The sequence below is a fragment of the Phascolarctos cinereus genome, unplaced genomic scaffold (genome assembly GCF_003287225.1).
Source record: "Phascolarctos cinereus isolate Bilbo 61053 unplaced genomic scaffold, phaCin_HiC Scaffold_7;HRSCAF=346, whole genome shotgun sequence".
Classification (NCBI taxonomy): Eukaryota; Metazoa; Chordata; class Mammalia; order Diprotodontia; family Phascolarctidae; genus Phascolarctos; species Phascolarctos cinereus.
The window spans coordinates 36,386,708-36,406,054 of record NW_027556180.1 but is presented as its reverse complement, the minus strand read 5'-3'; the positions used below and the strand labels follow the sequence as shown (position 1 = coordinate 36,406,054).

Here is a 19,347-nt window from a genome sequence, read left to right as displayed (position 1 = left end):
ATTTTACTCTAGATTTCAGCAAAACTGTCATACTGACCAGTTTCTCGATTTCTGCCCTCAGAATTTGTACAAGCAGCCTCCTTAACTTGACTACATCTTTTTTTTCCCCTTCATTTAGAACTCAAGTAATGTTTCACCTCATATATTAAGCCTTCTCTGATTCCCCAATTACTATCACATTGTTCATCTCAAGTTTTCCTAGTACAATACCACAGTACTTGTGTTGGAGATACCAACACCGTTCCCTGTCCCAATGTTACATAAGTTTTTTGAGGACAGAGATCATTGCAAGCTTATATAGCTAGCACCTAGCATTGTGCTTTGCCCATACCAGGCCTTTAAAAAATTGTTCATTGAATTGAACTGCTTCTAACATGTTCTTTATGATAGTCTGGAAAGCACTTGTTTAATCGGTGAGACTGTAACAACCCTGGGGCATTTGGGTTCATTGCACCACTGAGATACTTAGTCTTCAGCTGGAAACCTTCATTTTATTTACCTTTTATATTCATCAGAAGTATTTCTGGGGTTTCTTAAAAGCAAAAGCCTGCCAATCGTCCTGTAAGTGAATAACCTAACTTTCACATCTACGTTTGATTCAATGAATTGCATCGTAGCACCTGAGGATAGTTCCAGATCTCTTTTAATGGAACAAAGAAGATGCATGTTTGGGGAACTCTTTTCCTCCTGGTTCACTAATCTTTTTTCTAAACTTTCTTCTAGGCTTGGAGCTGTCTTCAAAAGAGTTGAGTCTACTAGAAGTCAGACAGTTGGATAAATGAGTCATTGACAAATCAAAGTATTTAGAGAAAGTTTGGGGTCATCTAGCCTGACCCTTACCCAAGGAAGAATTGCCTCTAAAACATATCGAACATGTAGTCTTCCGATCTTTGCCAAGAACACCTCTCATAAACTCTCTATCTTTCACAGTTTCACATTCCACATCTGAATCGCCTTAATTGTTAGGAAAGGTTTTTTTTTTTCCTCCCCTTATATCAAGTCTCAATTTGTCTCTTTTCAAACTCTACCCATTACCTTTGGAGCCAAAGAAACAATTCTACTTCATTTTCCACTTGAGCACCATTCAAATACTTGAAGACAGAGACTATGTGTCACTTAAATCTATTTTGCTCTAGGCTGAGCATCTCCAGTCCCTTCACCCAGTTGTCATGTATGTGAGCTTATAGGCCTTCACAGTCTACATTGTCTTCTGTTGGATATATTCCCATTTGTCAAGAACTTTCTTAAAGCATGGTACTCGGATCTAAGAGTCATGCTCCAGATGAGATCTAAGTAGGGCCAAGTAAAGCAAGACCATGACCCCTCCGAATGCTGGACACAAGGGCTTTGTCAGCACAGACTAAGAAGTTAATACCTTCCTTGGGTCCCACATTACACTCTTGATTCATGTTGAGCTCGCCACCCACTAGAATTCCCAGATCCTCTTCCTATGGACCATTATCTAGGTAGACCTCCTTATCTTGAAGTCGATTTTTTGAATCCAAGTCTAAGATTACACTTACTGATAGTTAATTTCATCCTTGGCCCACTGTTTCAGCCTGTCAAGATTAAGTCACGTGGTGTCTCTTTGATCGAGTATGTTAGCTCTTCCAGCTTTGTGTCATCTACAGATTTGACAAGCAGGCTGTTTATGCTTTCATCAGATCCTTGATAAAACTGTTACACAGTACAGGGCCAAACACAGATCCCTGGGACAGAACACTGGAAACCCCCTTTTGAATTGACATTAAATTACTCCTGCAGGTCTAGCCCCATTTGGGGACCTGCCGTACAACGAGTTCTGAATCCCTCTAATTGTACTAACATCTAACAAGTGTTTCTCCATCTTTTCCACAAAAATAGCATGAAATATTTTGCCAAACTCTTTGCAGAAATCATGTTAAGTCACATTTACAGCATTTTGCCCATCTAGAAATGCTTTTAAAAGGAAAATAAGTATTGTCTGGCTTGTAAATACTATAGATACACAGAAATTTTGTTTTAAAACCCATCATATAAAACAGTAACAGGCGATAGATGCATTTGAAAGCAGGCCTTGGCTTTAATCAACCAATAACTATTTATTAATTGTTTACTATATGTCCAGGCACTGCAGTAAGTGCCAGGAATACAAAGAAAAGGGGTGGAGTGGGGGGATGTCCCTGCCTTCAAGTATCTTACATTCTAATGAAACCATATGAAAACAAAACAAGCAAACAAACAAACAAAAAACACTGACTTGAAGAATGTATAGAAATACAAGGAGTGCCTTGATATGGGTCCTGGGGGCCAAGACAATTAAGGCTATAGTTACTTTTTAGAAGAATAAAGGGCCAAGCTGCTTGAAGATAATATTTCTGTAAAGGACTAGGAAGCTTCTGATGCCTCTTCTGTAATCCAGGTTTTTTTCTGAAGGCCTTGACTATTTGAATTTATCCATGTATAATTTATTTCACCCAAGTCCTCCCCTGATGCCTTTCCCTGGTGAGAAGTAATCTTGGGCTCCCAATGGTTATAGAAGGGAAACGCAATCCCTGGCAGACCCTACCCAGTTTGAAAGACTTTATGTATGGTCACAAGAAGACACCATAAGACACAGCGTGGTATAATGGAAAGAGCATAGGATTTGGAGTTAGAGGACCTGGGTTCAAATCTCACCTCAATGAGTGTGTTATCTTAGTTAAAGTTCTTTACTCTAGGTCTCGGTGACCTCATCTGTAAAATGAAAGGGTAGAGCTCAATGACCTCTGAGATTCTCTCCAGCTGTAGACTGATAATCCTATTACTCTGTGTCTGTCAAACAAAAGCCTACCTGAGTGAAGACTTCATCACCAGGGCCCATGAAGAAGGATGCACTTTTCAGTCATAGTTATTCAAAGAGCATGAATGTGAGTTGTGGTCTTTATCGATGGAAGTGTTTCCCATATTGACATGATCCCAGATCATGGACATACGGAAGTCAAGTAAAAGAGACCCCCTTCTCAATCTACCTCAAATGCTTCTCATGGTAGTTTACAGAAGTAAAAATTAAAATTACGTTAAAAAGCATAATTAAGTACAAAAGCAGGACAGAGATCATCTAAAGAGAGAAAAAAAAGTAACAGATGCTGCCCAGTCCTAGGGATATTCTCATTATTGTTAACTGGGTGCCAACTAAGGATCTGAGTTTCTAGAATCTTAGGTCAAAAAGGGAAATATATAGAGTTCCATGATTTTTACTTTTTGATGCAAACAAATAAACAATCTCTATGCAAATTTAAGTGCAAAGACAAAGATTTCCTCTAAACTGAACTCAAGAAGGAAGTTCAGAGAACCAACGACAGTCCCAGGTTTGAAGAGTGAATCCCTGGGATAAAAGCCAATGTTTTCTGCCAGGAAGAGTTCTGGATTCATTTCAAGTACCCAGCTGAGCACCCCTCAAGGGTCAGCCCCAGATTACATATTATACCAAAGAGACTTCAGAAACTTTTTCACAGAAAGCGTTATCAACCGATCAACTTATCCATAAAAGAACCTCAATGGAGGATGTGATTATCTACACAGATGCATCCTGGTGGGCCTGCCAGGATGGCTAAGCTGCCAAGTGCGTCACCAAGGAACATGGCTTAGGGTTGACCTTCTAAGGGTTGGAACACGCCCAACAAACATGGGGATTCAGTGTGGTAGTGGAAGGATTCTGAGTTGTCCTGACAAGTTCAACTGTTCTGAAGCCACTCCATGTTGGAGAAAATAACATAATGTCATGGGCATTGACAGGAATCCTTTTGGTTTTTAATTGGCCACAACAGAGGGCCCCATGTGCATTTTACCCATAGCAAGAATACTTAGCTGATAAGATACGAAAACTAGCACAGTACAGAGTGATGGGCTTGAATTCAGGAAATGTAGATCCAAATGGAGTCTGAGGCACTCATCAATCACATGACCTTGGTCCAACCATGTAACTTCTCTGCGTTTCCTCCTCCGCAAAGAGGAGATAATGATGGCTTTGGGGAAGACTGAATGAGGTAACTTCTCTCAGTTCACTGCTTTGTAAAATGAGGGTTTGGACTCAGTTATCTTTAAAACCCCTTCTAGCTCTCCACCCGCAATCCGATCCCATGAAATGTGTATGAAACATCCCGCAGATTTTGTGCTTTTGTCGTTCAGCTGTGTCTGACTCTTTGTGACCACATCTGGGTCTTCTTGGCAAAGATACTAAAGTGATCTGCCATTTCCTTCTCTGGCTCACTGTACAAATGAGGAACTGAGGCAAACAGGGTTAAGTGACTTGTCTAGGGTCACCCAGCTCGTAAGTGTCTGGGCGTCAGATTTAATTCAAATCTTGCTGACTCCAGGCCCAATGCTCTATCCACTGTGCCATCTATCCACATAATTATAAAACCAACTGGCAGTTTATTATTTTTTACATTATTAAGCCTCTAGCTTCCAACCTACGGTCCTATATAATATATAAAAATACTTTGCTAATCTTATGGTTATAAAACTACTAGACATTATCGTTGCTGTATCTGTTACTTTCTCTGTTGGTTTTCCTTGTGTGTTCTACTGTGGTACATATTCTACAGTTCCTATCAAACTGGTTGGATACCTGCCCAGAGCAAGGCTGCCTCTTGTCCTCTCAAGGAATAGCAGATCCTAAGGAGCTGGGAGTGCTATTTTAATGCTATGGCTGTGTCCTATTGGTATGTTCCCCTTAATGATCAATCTACTGACATCAATTAACTAGTCAAACTTAGGTTTTAGAAATGCATTTTCACTAAGGTAAATTTTACAGTCAGATCAGTTGGTTCAAACATTCCTTCCCAAAGTCCATGCCATCCTCTTTCCTTAGTACATTCTGAATCTAAAAGAAAGTGGATTCCATTTTAGAGTATCCATGACAAATATACCTCCTAGAAGTCCCTCTGCTGGAGTCCTCAGAATAATCTCCCTAGATTTATACTAGAGCTTTCTGTCAGGCTCTTTGTAGAGATCTGATGGGCAGCTAGTGGTGCCATAGTGCACTGAGTGTTAGCACTGATAAAATCAAGACGATTCATTTTTCTGAGTTCAAATCTGGTCTCAGACATCTTACCAGTTGTGTGGCCCCGGGCAAGTCACAGTTTTCTCATCTGTAAAATGAGCTGGAGAAGGAAATGGCAAACTATTCCAGTATCTTTGCCAAGAAAATTCCAAATGAGGTCATAAAGAGTTGGACACAACTTAAACGAATGAACAACATAGGCCTGAAAGTTGCCCTTACTAAATGTGTTTAGTTTTTCCTAGAATCTTGAAACCCACACTGCCCCCAGTCACAGGAATGTTGGTTTATAAACTGGCTTGGTTTTCTAGAGAATATCCATAGGACATGATGGGCTGGACTCAGTAGAGATGTTCTCACCTGATAAAGGTTATTAGGGCCATAGTACTTTGTTAGTTACTTGGTTAGTTAGTTATTTTGTGGGTGAATGTGATAGATTAACTGAGTAAACCACAGCTCCATATTCTAGTCAAATTTGAAGACCTCCTATGTCTTGTTCACATCCCAGCCTCTCCCATCTCCATTTCTGCCTTTGCACACTCTTCTCCATGTCTGCCTTTACTTACTGTCAATAATTAATCCTGTATTAGTATATGTTAACAAACATCTATTAAATGACTACCGTATGCCAGGTACTCTGCAAGGTATAAGGGATTCAAGCCAACCAAAGGCAGTTAAGTCAGTCCATGCTCTTCAACATAAAAAATAAAAACAAAACCAATTACTATTAGCCTTCCAATCACTCAAGCATATTTATTCCATTGGGCAAGTGTATTTAGGAATTGTTGGCATTTGGACAAAGTTAGTGTCTGGGTGCTTTTTGCTCATTTAACCCATTTCACCAAGTTGATGAAAGTGTGGGTGGTCATTCTAACTCCTTCCAGTTCTTTGAACATTCAGGACACATCAGTCCCTTCTTTGGGACAAAGTAGCGCGTTTTAGGCCTTTCAAAATAGCCTCCTGTTACTCTCACATTTCTCTTACATATTACACACAGGCTGTACTATTTCAACAAATTTACATGTCTTTCTCTTTTAATTATACTTAGTCAAAAGAGCATGTGTAACCTTAGGCAGAGTTAGTACACATCAGTTGGGATGTATTAATCAGTATTAATCAGTATTAATCAGTCAATTAATATTTTACTTTCACTTACAAAATTAGCCATGGAGCATTTAATTACTTGGTAAAGCATATCTTTAAGTAAATCAATATTATGAAATGGACTCCTTTATCTTCCTTGTTAGAAAAATAGCCATGAAAGTACTAAAATGTAGTGCATGAAAATAAGGTGATTTAGATATTGAATCAATAGAATGGAACTGAAAGACGTTATCAAAAGCCTTTTGGTGATGAGATGACAAAGTTTAAGGAACTGTCTTTCTTTCAAGTGGTCCAAGAGTAGCAACTACATTTTGATTTTGTCAACTACACAACGAGAAGTATTTCCACATCAGTTGCATATGTTAATATTAGAAACCCTAAGTGGGCACTAAGTTCTCCCATTATTTGCCATCTTAACTCAGAGGTGAAATGTGAGGGAAATGGAGTTTCAAGTGGACCCAAGAAAATTCTATAGTCTTTCCAACAGAGAGAATCACTTTAATCTTCTCGCCTAAGGAAATTTACACCCACTGAAAACATTGAAGAACGATATTTTGAGGCAAGAGTTTTCATGGCAAAGAAAAGGCACAGGAACTCCAGATATAGCAGCGGTGGTAACTTTAAACTCCTTCCCCCTCCTCCAGAAATCTTTTCTGATTTAAGGCCTGCCCGTCCCCTCTAACCCTGTTTCCTCGTACTATGGCTATTGAGAATGTACTGAGTAAAGAAATACGTCTCTGATGAGATAAGTTATTTAAATGTCACACTACCTAGAAAATTCAGAAATTCTATAAATAATGTAAATCGTAATTAATGAAAATTGGCTTTTATTGAGAGAGGCATGTCCAAAGCCAATTTATTTCACTGTATGGCTATTAGTCACAGGATCTTAGATTAGAGGTGGAAAAGTAATCTGAGATTATTTAATTCAAACCTCTTATTTTACAGATAAGGAAATGGAGGCTCCCAGAAGATGTGATTTGTCCACAGATAATAAACCTCAGGTACAGAATTTGAACCCAGGTCTTCTGACTACAGAGCCAATGTTCTATGGTCCCCAAGGCAAAATTACACAAATGATTTAAATAGGCCATATCCAGTATTGTTGATTAAAGTCAATAGCTTAATGAAAACATTAGCCAATTCTTAACTTAGATGACATCAAATCTTTAACTTCACCTTGACAAAGCAGCAAGTTAATGGTTAAAATATTTTCTGACTTGCATTTTTATTTATTATGGTCCATTTAATTCTGCCTATAAATCAGAAGTCCGTCTCCTTTCTGACCTCCTACATATTGTTTCACCAGACAGAAATGGTAGGAAGAGCTTCTTGGAAGACATCCAGAGTTTGGTTCTTGATTAGAGGAGAGCTATCTCTCAGATTGGTCTGGCAAAAACATGGCCCTGAAATCATCCATTCAACTTAAAAGTAGGAAAGCCTCTCAACAACAGTGGTTTGGGACCACAAATTAGTTTTCTATGAGGCTCCCTTCCCCCTTTCAACTTTTCTATCTTTTTCTTAGAGATTTGCCATTTCCTTCTCCAGCTCATTTTACAGACGAGGAAACTGAGGTAAACAGGGTTAAGTGACTTGCCCAGGGTCACACAGCTAGTAAATGTCTAAGGCCAGATTTGAACTCGGGTCTCCCTGACTTCCAAGCCCTGCACTCTGTTCATTATGCCACCTACCAGCCCATTCTTCCCTCTACTTCCATTGTTAACCAATAGTCCTTTATTTGAGATGCTCACCAGAAATCACTTTGTAGATGCTATGAATTTCTTCAGGCTATATGATCATTTTCTTCTAAAAGAATGTAAACTCCTAGAGGGAAAGTATTATTTCATTTGGTCTAGGTAGCCTCCATGTCAGGCACATAGTAGGTATTTAATTAATACTTATTGTTTGGAAGATTGAAGTCAGTACCCTCACCTATAAAAAAAGAATGGTGTTGGCGGTTAGGTTAGATATCCTCTAAAATCCCATTCAACTGTAAATCTCTAATCCTATGCACTGCTTTGGTTCTTAGAGGTTTCAGAAGCCTCAGCCCCTGAGGGCTTTCGGAGTCTCAGCCTAAAATCACTTTGACAGACCTTGTTTCCTTAATGTATCAAGTCTTTAATCAGGTACTTGACCTTGGTAGATCAACGTTATCTTGGACTGCCTTCTGTTAACTCCTGGAGTGTTACCTAAATTGTGTTTTTTCCCTACCCACCCCATCCCTCAATCTGTCATTCTTCTAAGTCATAACAGAAAAGATGGAGCAAAGTGATGCAGGGCTCTCTTTCCCCTTGATAAGCCTTCTCTAGCTCTGAGGTTATTTTCATCCCAATTGGGATCAGTGGCTACCTGTGATACCATGACAACCAGCTGTTCCTACAGTGCTCCTAGCAAAGTTGTCCTCACTGCTTGCTTCCAAGAACTTAAATAAGGAATCCGCACTTCACAATTCTTTCCCCACCTCAGCCGTGCCCATTTCTGTAGAATTCCAGCCAGAGCTCCTTTCAGGGCTATGGGTTAGCCAGTGGTATAGTGGAAAGGGCATGGAATTTAAAGTCAGAGGGTTGGTTTCCAATGCCACTTCTATCTGTATGGCCTCGGGACAAGTCACTTCAATTCTTTCCAACGTTGTTTCCTCACCAGAAAATAAGAAGGTGGGACTCAGTGAACACTAAGATACCTTCCAGCTTTATGAATGTGATCTCATGATCCTTTTATTCCCGCGACATCTTAGCATGCCCAAGAAAACACAGAAGGGTTCACATAGTGCTGTCAAGGGTACAGCTATCACCTTGTGAGTCAGATTTATCATCATGTATTATTTTGCCTAAGACTTCAGCACAGGATTGTAGCACAGTATGTAAGACTTCCCCAGGAAGAAACACAAGGGGAAGCACCAGAGACCCAAAGTTTCACTGCAATGACACAAAGAGTCATCACTGGAGACCCCTGTTTCCTTCCTTTCTACACCCACAGTTCTATGACTGTATTACAATGGAATCTCCCTGCTTTTCCAGCTCTTTGCACAATGCCTGCTGCAGAAGTTTATTCAGTGACTGTTGACTATTACATGAGCCTCAAAAGTGATACAGAGGTGTCAAATATGTCACCCACTTCTGGGTGCCACCAGAACCAAATAAAAAGGTAGTTCCTATCTGATTTTAATCTATTGTTGTACTACATATACGTGTGTATGTATGTAAGCATATATATGTGTGTGTATATGCATGCATATATATGTATAATATATACATATTTATATATGCACATGAACATAAAAATATTTATATAAAATATAAGTATACATACTTATATAAACATGTATGGCTTTCTAAGTCGATCTTTATGTACAGTTTAGAGGTGTTCATTTCTATTTGGCTCTGACCCTCCCCACTTCCCAGATGAGGATGATGCCCCCATCAAGGCTACAGAAGCAGCTGCTGTCTTCCTGCCTCTCTGCTTAGGGGGAGTCATCTTTTGATTGTTAAGGAAGTAGCCTCATTTGTAACAATTTAACATAGACAGCCCTTCAAGATTTTATACAAAAACATTTTCTAGACAACTCATTTTGAAACACTCACATCCTGTTGTGTGTTTTCAGTTATATGTATAGTCAGGTCTTATTTACTAAACTGGACTAAGTCCCTGGAAGACAGGGGCTGTGTTTTATATTTCTTTCATGCATCCTATAACCCTTAACACATGGTTGATTTTGGCAGCAATTACTGGTTGAATTTAATTGAATTTCTGATAGGCTAAAGTTTGGCCTACATGATAGAATAATTTTTTTGCCTAATTCAATATGCACCCATATATGAAATACACACACACATATATACATATACAGAGCAAGAGATGAATATCTAAAAATATAAAAATTAAAATATTATATTCTCCCTAAAATATGACTTTAAAACATGACATACAACAGAATAAAGCTAAATGATCTAAGTGCCATATGCAGAGGAAAAAAATAACTGAGTTATGAAAAGTAAAGAGACAGATAAAAGAGCAAAGAAAGGGAAAAACGGGAAGAAAGAAAATGTGATTTGTCTGCAGATTTCTTAGTTTGGCCCCCACCTAAACTTAGAAGAAACGGTCACACTAGAAGACTAGCACTATTTTTATTTGAGGAAGGGGGGATCTGGACCTTTGATTTAAACAATGTTAGGAAATTCCCAGTGTGGAACTGTCTTATACATACATTTATACTGAATTTAGAGAGTTGCCTAGTCACCAGGAGGTTAAATAGCTTGGATGAGCACAAAATCTGGGAGGCGGATCTGAACTTAGACCTTTTCAGACCCAAAGTCAGTCTAGCACCTACAGTGCCATGCTTCCTCTCATAATGTTATTCTGAATAACTAATGCACTCCCTTTCATAGTTACTGGAGAGCTCATTTCATTACTGGCTTTTCAGTTGTTTTTAAAAGCATAAGAAAAGTACCTTGCATTTTGGAGGCAGAAATTATTAATCCCATTTTACAGATGATAAAAATGACCTAGAAAGATTAATTTCTGTTATTCAAAAGCCATTTTATTAACCATTACTAAAGCAAGAACCAATACTTGCATCTAGGAAACTGGAACAACATGTCTTCCTATGCAAAATACTTCTATCTACCAGGTAAACCATTTTTACAGTTTAGAATGCTTAGAAAAAACTATTGATCTATTGAACTACTGATGTGGTATGGAGCACATGGAAATACTTTTTATTAAATTTCATTTTTCAATTAAGTAACTCTTCTCTGCCTCCCATCTCCTACCTTCTCCCTGGAGGTGAAGAGGGGGGAAGATAACCCTACAACCAATATGCATAGTTAAGCAAAACAAGTTCTATAGTGGCCATGTCCCTAAATGTTTCATTTTGCATAATTCATCCATCACCTCTCTGTTGGACATACTTGAGTTTCAATCAATTGAAGTGAGGGTTAAGAAAGTTGAGCCTAGAACATTTGGAATGTTTTGAGCAACATCTCCCACTTTGACATTGCTCAGAACATTCCAAATTCATCAAATTGTGTTAACATGGCATTCACCTCCCTCCATCTTTTCAACAATATTGTGAAGTAAAATCTAGGAAAATGGGATCTACAATATTCTTCAGTCTACAGGCTATAGTCAAAGCTAATTAGGTTAGTTTGGCACAGCTTGTTCAAGATAAAGACATAGCGGCTCTTCTTGTCCTCTAATTACTTATCCAAATGTTCACTAACTTGTCCCTTTGACAGAATGTATTTCTTATTCTTGTTTTAAATCTGTCACTCATTTGTTCTTAGAGGCAGCATGGAACAGTAGATCTGACCTCAGTGAGCTGATCTCAGAGCCAGAAAAATGCAGGTAGGGGTCTGCACTCTGATATGTACTGGTTGGTAAACTGGGAAGGTTGGTAGAGGGAGTGTCCTTATTCCTTGTGCTAATGAGATCATAGGTCCCACTCCTATCCACTCATCTGTTAGAACACAAATCTAGCCATTAACATACCAAACAATAAAGATCTAAAATGATTTATTTCTAGCTTTTCCCCAAGAATCAAAGCCCAAATTCCCCAAGAATTAAAAGAATCAAAGAAAACACTACTTTTCAAAGTTAGAATAACACAAGTCCTTCTCTAATCCTGTAGTATCTTTCTTATTTTCTGCTCTCTCAATGACAATAGCTCAGCTGTCCCTGAAATTGGTTCACTGGGGACCTAAAGACTTAAATTCATCAGGGCAACCTATTTCCTGAGTTATCTTAGATTTCAACTCCTTTTAGTTATTTTTGTTCTATACTTTGCAGGCATCTAGGTGACACAGTAGCTATGGGGCTGGGCCTGGAGTCAGGAAGACCCAAATTCAAATCTAGCTTCAGACTCAAGCTGTGATGATTACTGTTATTATTCATCAAATATGTATATGTTTTATCAACATAATTACTCCATTTATATTGACAAATAACTGAATGCATGTAACAATGCACATAAAACTTTATACAGTGGATCTTTGGACGGTACAAAATCAACCGATAAACATTCATTAAGAGTCTACTATGTGGTAGGCATTGGTGATACAAAGACAAAACTAAATTAGTCCCTGTCCTGAAAGTGCTTACAGTTTACTAGGAGAGATATATGTAATGTAGGATGACCAATAAACTCAATCCTTATAAGCAGGTACAGAGTATTCGGCTAATGCAATTCCCATGTGAAGTTGGAGTATGCCTAGACATTTTGTAAATGGTTCTAATCTCTTAATTACATGGCCAAGAGGAGGTTATATGATTGCCCATGGAACCAGCAAGGCTAGGGGAGAGGGAATATTCAAAATGGCACTAGTAAGCTAGAACCAGTTTCTTGGCATGGGCTTTTTGAAGCTACTGAGGGTGTTTGGGTAGGGATAGGGGATGTGGCCTTGAGTTTTCTATTACTTGGAGCCAAACTGATTGGCCCTACTGTTGTTTCTGTCTGCTTTGTTGTTTCTTTATTGATTTTAGGTGGAGACTGGAGATGACTACAACCTTGTGAACTTTCAAAAGTCAAGAGAGGGAGCCAGTAGAAGATCTGGGAAAGAAGCCCATGTCAGATTTCACAGCCAGTTGAGTCCATCATCAAGACCCCAAGGAAAGACCTTCAGGACCCAGCCCAGAGGTAGCTAAGATGTACATACGTCTAGCATCTACGCATTTAGATGTGAACTTGGTGGGGACAATTCTATGTACTAACTTGGAAGTCTAAATCCATTCTCACCAGAAACTGGAGTGATTTAGGGGACAGTGTAACCCCTTGGGTTAAGGGATGGAGGGAGAAAAGTTTTTACTTCTGGGGTTGCTATATCTTTGAAATAAATATCCCTTTAGAAAAACTAACTGAAGTTAATTAAATGGGGTTAATCACTGTTAGTTAGGAGCAGGGAAAATACATACAAAGAACAAGAATGGGGGATCAAGTTTAAAACATTAGATAAAGATACCTTCAACCCATAGGGATACCACCAGAAGTAGGATGTGGCCAGACTGGTTCTAAAAGAATGATTCCACAGCCAACATATACATATAAGTATATCATCAATCAATTAACAAACATTTATTAAGAACAAACCAAGTGCCAGGCATCGTGTGTGGCAATGAGAATACCACTACAAAGAAGAAAATAACCCCTCCCTACTTAGAATTTAATTCTAGGGAATGAAAGAAATTGGAGTGTTCAAGGATTTATCCAAACTTTTTGAAAAAAAAAAGTCTCAGGCAGAGCATACATGTCCAACTTTATTTTCTGTTCAGAGAATGAGATACTTTTTTTTTGTTGTTGTTCAAATCTTTTATGAATCTGACCAGTAGCCAGCACTGAAGGCCGAACCCCTCCAGCCTGACTTTCAGATTGCTCACACACACATGAATATCATTCAGACAAACCTGATTCTCAGACACACAAACACATCAGAATATTTTCTCTCTCAACTACAGAAAGGGGGATTGACTTTGTGTCTAGTTGTATAGTAAGAAAGTGATTTTTATCAGGAGCTGGAAGCCAGACTAGTACTTTCTTTTCCCTGTTGGTTCAGAAACATTATTTCTTCTATCAGATGGAGGAAGAGAATTCTTTAATTCTTGCAACAAGCAGTAGGTGCTACAGTGAGAAAGGATTATGAGGCCTAACAGCTAGGAAGAAACAAATGATTTGATGAAGATTAGACCAAAGAGCTAATTAAGAAATAACCTTTATCCCTAATTCATACACTAAGCTTCTGCCCACAGAAGGAAATGAACCCAAACGCTTACTTTCCCTCCCACCCAACATACACTCATGCGTGCCTTGAAAAAAGATAAATATTTCAAATACACTGCACCCCCCACCCTTGAAATTTCTCAGGCTCTAGCAGCTGAATTTTTCATGAGAACATCCTGGGTCTGCCGCCAGTCCTAGACAGCAATGAGAGAAAATCTGTCAGTCAGGCAGTAGCTGACCCGAGTCAAGGTCAGACCCTGAACAAGGAAGGAAAGAAAAAGAAAACTTCCCCGCTACCCCTTCATGGAATCTCATTTGTCTTTGTATTTTACCACTCTGTCTGCATGAGAGCAACATTATGCAAGGGAAAAAAAACAACTGACTACTAGATTGGGCAGGGATGGGCAGAGAACCTATGGGGCTGTCAATAAATGTTGTCTAAGGTACGTGGATATGACAGTCAATTAAAAAATTAGGAGGAATGCTTTCCAGGCGGATCAATCAATCAATCAATAAGCATTTATTAAGTGCCTACTATTTGATGACCAAACCCAATTTTGTTAATGAAATGTGTAACCCCATTTTCAACCCTGAAAAGCTGGAGGTATGGAGAATAGCAGTAGCATGAGTCAATGAAATCAATAGGTAATCTGAAACACATGGGTCAATAATGCCTTTCAAAACTTTCACTGTGCTAAGTGCTGGGGATACAAAAATTGACAAAAGACAGCTCTTGCCTTCAAGGAGCTTACAATCCATTGCAGGAGACAACATGAAAACAAATACATACAAACAAGCTATATACAGGATAAACAGGAAATACAATTAACGGAGGAAAGACTGGAACTGAGAGAGAGGTTGGGGAAGGCTTCTTGTAGAAGGCAGGGTTTTAGTTGGGACTTAAAGAACAGTGATCAGATTATACAAAGAACATACAAATGCCTGAGAGTCCCCGTTTTTCTTTCTTTTTTTTTTGGTGGTTGTTTTTTTGTTTGTTTGTTTGTTTTGTTTTGTTTTTCTTGTAAGGGCTTGGAAATGGACAGAAATAAGAAAAATGTTAAAATATACTCACTAGTGGAATGAATGATGGGCTTTGCGTCAGTAAGACTCGAGTTTAAATCCTACCTCAAACATTTATTCCCTTTATGCCTCTTACTAGTCCCATGTAAAATGAGGAAATTGGACTCACTGGCCTCTCAGGCCTCTCCCATCTCTCAATCGACGATCCCATGATCTTGTCTGTGTTTCCTAACTAGTTCTATCTTAGTCTCCTGCTGGACTAAAACAGAAAGAGAGGGAAGAGAGAGACCATGAGATTCCAGCCTAGGAGCTTAAAAGATCCAAGAAGAAAAATAGATAAGGAAAAAAAAAGGCTCATGAGAATATATTATCAAAGTTATTTAGATAAGAACTCACATTTGTATAGTACTTTAAAGTTTAGGAAGTATTAAGTATAAAATCACTCTTGGAGCTATGTAGTATAGAGATCTTATTCCTCCCATTTTACAGATGAGGAAACTGAGCCTCAAAGACATCAATAGAAATGTGTTAGTAAGTTCAAGCCTATCCAGCTATTAAATGGTTGATGAAGGCAGAACTTGAATTCAGCTCCCATGGTTCTAAAAATAGTATTTTCCCATTTAACTCCACGGCCTCCCTAATTAGATTTGTCTTGTATTCTTTTGAGTTATTTTCCATTATGACTCTGATACTCTTACCATTTTGCCATTTGGTCCTGCTAGCTCAGTTTCCTCACTGTTCTACCATTTCCCATGTCCCCAGTCTGAAAAACTTCTATTTTTCTTTTCATAATCCAAGATTTAAAAGGTACTGACCTCAATATTGATTGCTGTTGCCCCTACTGCTAAGACATTTCTTCTAATGGACCAATTCCAAACCATTCTGGCAATCAGATTTTTATATCACACAGCTACATTTCCTGACTGCTATGTGTGTCTATAAAATGTGTGTGTGTACGTGTACCTATATCATACCTATATCATATATACATATATAGGAAAGAGAGAGAAAATGAGAGAGAGGGAGAGAGAGAGAGAGAGAGAGAGAGAGAGAGAGAGAGAGAGCAAGAGAGAGAGAGAGAGAGAGAGAGAGCGCAAACACAAGTAACTTGTTGGCTACAATTGCAAGGCTACAGTGTATTCCAAGAAAAGATTTCATAGAACTTTGAGACTGTAATGACCTCAGAAATAATTTTAACCCATACCATCCTTCTACAAATGATGAATCAAACCTAGAGAGATTAAGTGATTTTTCTAAGGTCACAATTGTATTTCAACCCAGGACTCCAAATCTCTCGCCTCCCCATGGCTTTCTAGCACATCAAGCTACTTCTTAAAAAGAGAAAGAAAAACAGTGGAGCCATAGTACAGTGATGTAATCAGGCATGGTGGGAAAATGCAGACTGATGTTTAGAATCAAACCATGGTGAAGCCAAAGTTCATCCTTCCTTTATAATCCTACACTTTAGCTATGTGAGAGGAACTCTGGATTCTCATGAAAGTGTTCAGTAAAGCACAGGAGGGCTATGGTCTGCATTACTCTATGTGTGGGGGGAGGCATAGAGTTCCCCTTATTAAGTAATTACTTGAAGTATTGAAATTCTGGAAAGCTAACTCTTCTTGCCCAAGGTGGCCTCCCTTGATTTCTTCCACTGCTCTTTCCAGTAAACAAAGGGGTTCAAGCCAGCAGAGGAAAAACGTACTACTTCTGTGACCTTGGACAGGTCACTTAACCACTGTGGGTTACCTATACCTACATAGCCTATAATCAACTAATCAACAAAGAGGATTTAATTAAGCATCTAATATGTACCAGGTATTGTGCTAAGCACTGGAGATGTAAAGACAAAATGAACAATCTATGTTCCCTAGCAGTCTACATTCTTTTAGGGAGGTTGTGTGTGTGTATACACATGTGAATGCATAGAAAGACACAGTCATGGGGACAGGCAGTATGGAAAGGAAAAAAAGGAGAAGCATCATGGAAAAGGTTAGCACTTGAGAAGGGCTTTGAAGGCAACAATGGATACTATGAGGAAAAGAGGAGGAGGAAGAACATTCTGGAGAAAGGAACACGGACAAGAGAAGGAACATCATGTGGGAGGAGCAGTCTGTAGACCAGATTGGCTGAATCACAGAGTGTGTGATTGAGCTAAGCTTTGGGCTTCTCAATTATAAAAACAGGAGGCTGGACAAGATGACCTTAAAGTCTATTTCTAAATCTATGGCCCTTTGATCCTATAGACATTAGAATGAGGAAGGTTTGGCACCATATAAGCGTGCAGGGAGCACCAGCATGGATCAACATCACCTATGTCAGCCTTGGAACTTACCCTTTTGACATGTATTAGATAGATACTGTTTGGAGCTAGAAGATGACTCAGATTCATCAATCAACACATTTATTAAGTATCTATTCTATGCCAGGCAACTGCTCATTAATGGGGGTATACAAACACAAAAAGGAATGAGGTTCTGCCCTCAAGGAACCAGCAGGGACTGCCCAGGAGAAAGGATATTGGGAATGTTGATAACAGAATAAAGGAGTGGGTTATAGGAGGTCAAGAGACCACTGATACATGGCATTACACGTGCCTAGCCAATGATTTGGTTGAGGCTTGCTTCTAAAGAAAAGCAGAGGCTCTTCCAAAAACGCTATGAGAAGTCCACACCCCTGTTGTTGTAGTTCATATCGAAGTGACTTGTTTGTGTCGATCAGTCAGTTAGCTTTTACTTAACACCCCTAGAGTATGTAAGTGCTCTGAGTGCTTAAAGATGGTTCTTAATTAAGGCCTTCTGCTTTTAAAATGAAGAAAGCTTTGCATCCAGCCAAGTTTGGATAGGATCCAGAACAGTCCTGGCAGTATTTGCTTTGTGGTAGGAAGCAATGTTTCCTCATATACCAAGTTAGAAAATTAATAGCTCTGGATTCCTTAATGAAACTGTTAAAAGAAAAACAAAGGAAAATGGCTTCCTATTGTATTAAAACTATGTACTCATACCATGCCAAGAGACTATAAAATGGGCACAGCCTATACCAAGGTCTAGGCAGAAAGTTTTCTCTCTGTACATACTCAGACAAAATGAAATTGCCAAATGCCAAAGTAAATTAATTAAAATAATGCATTCCTCCATCAAATAATTTTTAATAAACTTCTACTCACCAAAAAAGTGAGACCAACCCATTCTACAAATATAAAGCAATATAATACAATATATGAGAGGATACAATATAACAAATATGTATGTATACATTTATGCACATGTATTTGTGAATACATGAAGGATCTGTGATTAGAATGAAGAATTTGTGTGTGGAAGGTAGAGGAACATTCTCCACCAATGCAGATCACTGCATGTCTCCAGTTAAGGATAGTGAAAGGAATCTGGTTCCTAGGAAGTTGTCTGAGGTACTTAGAATGTACATGATTTGCCCACAGTCATAAAGCTTGGAACTGTCAAAGGTATGATCTGAAGCCAAATCTTCCTGGCATAGTGAACACAAAGAAAGTCTACCTCAGAATCAGGGAGAGTTGGGTTCAAGGCCCACCTATGATACACACTCACTATTTGACTCTGGGTCCAAAGGCAACTCTCTAAGACTGTCCACCAAGCAGCAGAGGAATTGCCCACAATTAGTATTTCCTATAGAAATGAAGTCACCAATTAATCTAAAACCAATTTTTTTTTCAGAATCATAGCTCTCAGATTGTAGCTGTCTGAGCCAGAAGCATCTGTATGGAAAAAGGTCTTAACAACATATGTTGTGCATATAGGTAAGTTCCCATGGTACTGAAAACCTTGTTCACTCAGATGTCTGTGAAAAGTAAACACACACATACACATATTATTAGGAAATATTTTCCTAATTTAGCTCTGAAAACTCTGTGGACCCTTCTAGCTCTGAGAGCCTGTGAATTTGAAAAATATTGTTCATCAAAATTTCCACATAAATATCCCTATTAATCATATCTATATGATGATATGACACATAATATACCACATATATGTAGATATTATGATATATTAATGGGTAAGCATACACATATATTGTTAGGAAGTTTTTCCTTATGCTGATCCATGATCTACCCCTCTGCAACTTTTCCTTGTCTATGTTAGTTGTGTCTAAACCCAAACATTCCCCTCCAACAATAGCCTACATATTTATAGACCTATGTTTATATAACATTGAAAACAAGACCTTTAGAGAAGTCATAGCAAAAGGTGATCACAAACTAAAATGAACATCATGGCTTGTAATAACAGTGGGATATTAAGAAAAACATTATTCAAATTCTGTTTTTCTTAGCCACAGAAGTCAGAGGTGGGAGCCAAGGGTAAAAATCATTGGTACATAGATGTTGGTTCAATGTGAGGCCAATGAGAATGATCTGGCAATCAGAGCTATCCAAAGTCTCTAAATGGAATGATCTGCCTCAGGGAGTAGGGAGGTCCCTCTCAAAGAAGGTCTTTAAGCCCAAGATGAATGACCA

General features: G+C 38.7%; 1 protein-coding gene across 4 annotated transcripts in view; it reads right to left on the bottom strand.

The window, feature by feature from the left end:
* The window catches only part of NAALADL2 (N-acetylated alpha-linked acidic dipeptidase like 2), a 1,446,698-nt gene that overhangs the window by 497,222 nt on the left and 930,129 nt on the right, over positions 1 to 19,347 (bottom strand). The gene's annotated exons all lie outside the window — the stretch shown is intronic.